At 40.7% G+C, this 5,000-nt stretch overlaps 1 long non-coding RNA gene across 1 annotated transcript in view; it reads left to right on the forward strand.

Annotated features, from left to right (window-relative positions):
- Positions 1-1,768: 1,768 nt before the first annotated feature.
- Positions 1,769-5,000, forward strand: part of LOC122130718 — a 3,611-nt gene continuing 379 nt past the window's right edge. The window contains exons 1-2 of the long non-coding RNA XR_006151950.1: positions 1,769-1,911; positions 2,366-2,432. This is a non-coding gene — a long non-coding RNA (uncharacterized LOC122130718). The remainder of the gene's footprint in view (positions 1,912-2,365; positions 2,433-5,000) is intronic.

Consider the following 5,000-nt stretch of genomic DNA (forward strand, 5'->3'; position numbering starts at 1 on the left):
GGTGAAACTAAATGCCTTCAGGACATATTTCTGCATCTGACCAGGTAGAAAGGTAGAGATAAAAGGGGGGGGGGAGGAGAAAAGGAGGGGGGAGAATCAGAAGCATGGCAGATGAATTTATACACGTATGCATGCTACCACACATGTGGTAAATGTACACACAGGCTACATATGAAGATGGTTTCTACATAATCCATACCAAATGAATAGTGGATAAAATGGGGAGAGAGCATTCCAGTATTTTAGAACAGCTAAACAGAATGAATGAAGAATGAATCAGAAATCTATGATGATGGTGGAAGTTATTTACATTCTGGGCAGTAATGAAATGAATGTAACATATTAATGTTTGGTCATGAATTGATCCTTATGATGTGGGCAGTAGTCTGATCATGGTCTCTTTGCAAATCTGAAGTACCTGCTATAGCTGTGTAATTTGATTAGTCCATTGTAACCTCTGCCTGGGCATTACCAGATGACCAGGGTTGGTGGGTGGAGAACGTTATCTTAGGGCATCAAGGGTAGATGGTCGTGTTAAGGGATCGGCTGGTGTCAAATGCATAGAGGTGCAAAACCACTTTAGAGTGTTTGGGCTGGTTTCCTCTTCGCTCTGCTCTCTTCTTCTTCTGCTCTTTCTATCTCATGCATTCAGGTTTATTTGGTAATTTAAGGGAATCTGTTCTCATTGGTATCCAACATACTGAATGTATTAACTTGCTATCATTTACAGTTGTACTTATTCATTTGGGTTATATAGTACATTCAGTTTATTGTATTAATTAACTGTACATTAACCACCATATAACTCCTCGTGTGCCATGCCATTACCTTAATTAAGATCTCTCAATTGGCGTATATACTGTTTGGTAATACTGTAGATAATTTAATATTTAATGGAGTCAGATTAATCGTATTTTCTGCAATATTTATCACTTTAATGATATTGTATCAGTCTATGGGAATTTTGTTTATGTTTAGTTTTGATGAGTTATGTTTAGTTATGGTTGATTGGCATGGTGCATGACAGTTTTAGTTCTACAAGGATGGCAAGGGTGGCACGATACAACAACAGTGCACAACTGAGTGGCGACAGCTGCAACACGTACGGCATGCTGTACCCGGGATCCGTAAAGACCCTCCTAGCTCAATTGTATTGATGTTGGGAATTTGATATGTGTTTAGTTTTGATGCGTTATGTTGGCTGACATGGGGCATGGGAATATTAGTTGCACAAGAATAGCGAGGGTGGCAGGATATGACACGTGCTGCATGCTGTACCCGGGATCCTTAAAGGCCCTCACACAGTACAACATGGCTGACAAGAAGTATGTTGTGACCCCTGGCCTTGAACCCAGGACTATGGGGTACTAAACCTGCACCCTGACCACAATGCCAAAGTCTCTCACTGGTACTTGGCACTTCAGCCCTACCGCTTCTCTGTGAGAACTCTTTACAAACTGCCGTATGACTGTTTTAACCAGGTAACAACCTGAACACCATGTCTGCTTGACCTGTTTTAAGCAGGTAACAACCTGAACACCATGTCTGCTTGACCTGTTTTAACCAGGTAACAACCTGAACACCATGTCTGCTTGACCTGTTTTAACCAGGTAACAACCTGAACACCATGTCTGCTTTACCTGTTTTAACCAGGTAACAACCTGAACACCATGTCTGCTTGACCTGTTTTAACCAGGTAACAACCTGAACACCATGTCTGCTTGACCTGTTTCAACCAGGTAACAACCTGAACACCATGTCTGCTCGACCTGTTTTAACCAGGTAACAACCTGAACACCATGTCTGCTTGACCTGTTTTAACCAGGTAACAACCTGAACACCATGTCTGCTTGACCTGTTTTAACCAGGTAACAACCTGAACACTATGTCTGCTTGACCTGTTTTAACCAGGTAACAACCTGAACACCATGTCTGCTTGACCTCCCTTTCTGCTCCTCTAAATGTCATCTCCTCATCAGTATTTTAAAAGCCATTGTCAGAATGTTTAGCGAGTGCAGGCGCCAATCTTGTGTCAGTGTCAGTATAAATGTATTATTACATCGGTAGTGCAGGTAGCAGTCAAGGCAAGGAATCAATCAGGAAAGTGGGGGAGGTGCTATTTAACAGTGCTTTTTTTATTATTGAAATCATTCATTTCTAAGATCAAAAAGAAGAAAATAAAGGTACGTTCTTATCGGCCGTAGTTTTTGCTGGGAGTTAGGGAAGCGTACCCCTATATCACGAGACTTTTATGCAGGTATGGTCACAGATACCTTTCAACAGATAGGCAGCTAGTGTCTTTATTTGTGGGAAATGTAATGTGTTTTTGATACATTAATGTTTTGATTCCTCATTTCTACTGAAGCCAGTAGTGTGTCCATGAAGAGAAGCTGAGCAATGGAAACACCAGGAGACGCTCCAGAGGGACAGAGGTAATGCATCATCTGAATTATGTGTGATGTGAAATGAAGCTGATATGTCCGTGTGTTTCTGTGACTCTTGGGCTTTTTAGTGGACGTCTAGGCCTACTCCTCCTAATAGCTTACTATTAAACACTGCCTGTGTTCTTTAATTCTCTGGGTTTATTTCCCTTTTCATAACAGCAAGTCAGTCACTGTCCAGCACCATTGGTGGAACACATGACATAGGCCTACACTGGTGGAACACACGACATAGGCCTACACTGTATAATGACTTTGATCAAATGAACACAAACATGGATCATTAATCTGAATTCTGAATGAGTCACAGTCCAGGGCTACTCAGCCACTGAACCCAATCAGGTTTACCACAATAATCTCCACAATAACTGCAATGTTATATTTTTTTAGTACATGTATATGAGTGCTTTTTTCAACAGTGATCTTATAAGTCATTTGAAATGAATACAAATAATATACAGAGCTCTAAGTTAGGTCATTCATTCAGTCTAATATGATATAATATTTATTCAAAACTGCCAGGACTACAGTTTGTGGGCTACTCGGGACCTTTTGACAAGGGGGGCAAATTAAGTTTTGTTTATCTATCTTGTTTATTTGTTTACTTGTTTTGTTTATTATCTGGTCATGGCTGTAGACAAAGGCCAGGAATCCAGTCTAATGGCTCTGGCTCCAGACCCCTGGTGTTATTCAAACGGAGGGTTAGGGTCAGGGGGTCTATTGATATGGGTTAGGGTCAGGAAGTCTAATGATATGGGCTGGTATGTGAAACACACCAATATCTAACAGTAGTGAGGAGAGAACTACATTTCACACGCTCTTGCATTCCATATGGAATTGACCGATCGCGAAACTCCTCCCTAGAACGGCCCTCATCCAATCATACCTTAGCAACCGCTACTAAGAGAAGAAGGTCCGACAACTTTGAGGTCTGAGCAGCATGGTGAAACAGGGTGCCTACGGGACTTATAGATCTGATACAGAGATTAGAGGGATGCGTCGTTTTTCCCCCGCATTTCCAAAGCCCAAAACACAGGAGGAAAGGTGCCGGCGGTGGATTAAACAGTGTGGGAGACCCCACTCCCAAATCAATATACCGAAAAAAACACATATGTCTGCTCCAATGTAGCTGCTTACAGATAGCTATCTATCTAGCGAACTACGCTATCGCTAGGTATGATAACTAACTATCTAGTTGAGAGAACATCCCCAAACAGTTATGGTTCATGACAACTTGTATTATTACCACTACAAGTACATAACTAGTCTCTCCAACTAAAGTGTTAATGTTAAAATCAAAATGTTAATGTTACCGTCTGTAAAATTGCACGCTAATCTATCCTAGCTAGCGATAGCAAACGCCAGCATTGAACAGAACCTTTAACGAACACTTTGTATTTATGCTTAATACAACATTGAACAGAACTTTTATCTAACACTTTGTATTTATGCTGCTGGCATTTGCTATCGCTAGTTAGGATAGCTCAGTGTGCAACTTTACAGATGTAATATTAACATCGCTAGCTAGGATAGCTCAGCGTGCAATTTTACAGACGGTAACATTAACATTTTGATTTTAACATTAACACTTTAGTTGGAGAGACTAGCTCGAGCTTAACATACTGTATCAATGTTGAAGAAAAGGCCATTATGAAGTTTTTTTAATTTTAATCTTTGTAGCATTTTGTGAATAGGCAACCTACTCCTGAGTATCCCAAGGTATGCATAAGGCACAACCTGGGAGCAATAACCTGGCGATCTTATACAAAGCCATAGCATTACATCAGGATCATCATTTTACAAGCAAGTTATCACTACAGTGACTGTGAAATACTTTCAGCAACATGCACACACATCCCTTGAACAATAACGTTACTAGCAGCTATCTTGATCCACACTGTACTGTTCTCTAGATTGTCACCATCCTAGCTAGCTAGATAGATAGATACCTCCAGAGTCTCTCGCTAGAGACGGAATAAATAATAAGAATAAATAATCGTTGTAGGTTATTAGCTAGCTTGAAATATTATATACAGATCTTACCCAGTGGTGAAATAACATGACTAGTCTACAAGGCTGTGCTGGTTGCATTTAATGAAGAGGTCATGGGGTTTCTCCTTTTTTTTATTGAGACCTGTATGCGTTTGCTTCGATTATTGTTGTGTCCACTTCGTTGTTGATCTTAATATTTTGGATATATCCTTCCACTGCATATTGCAGTCCCTTTTGCCTTGATCTGGAGGATATCGTGGAGGTATTACTCCAAAAATCACTCACACTGACAGCTATAGCGCTTGTCCCCGTACTCGCCATGGCTTTTGGCTTGACAGTTCCCGGGAATTGTGTCGGACGTAGCAACAGTAACTAAGGGGGCGGGGCCCTGGCGATCGGTCAATTGTGAGCACAGCAGCGTCATTGAAACTCTGGCCAGTTCAGTTCAATGGCTGAATTTGAATATCCAAATCAAAACAAGAATATTTTGTAATTGTATTTCATTTAAATACCAACATTTAATTTCCAGCTTCCCCTTTTTAAAAATAGCCGGTTAGATTTTGTGTG

This window comes from Clupea harengus, unplaced genomic scaffold (genome assembly GCF_900700415.2).
Source record: "Clupea harengus unplaced genomic scaffold, Ch_v2.0.2, whole genome shotgun sequence".
Classification (NCBI taxonomy): domain Eukaryota; kingdom Metazoa; phylum Chordata; class Actinopteri; order Clupeiformes; family Clupeidae; genus Clupea; species Clupea harengus.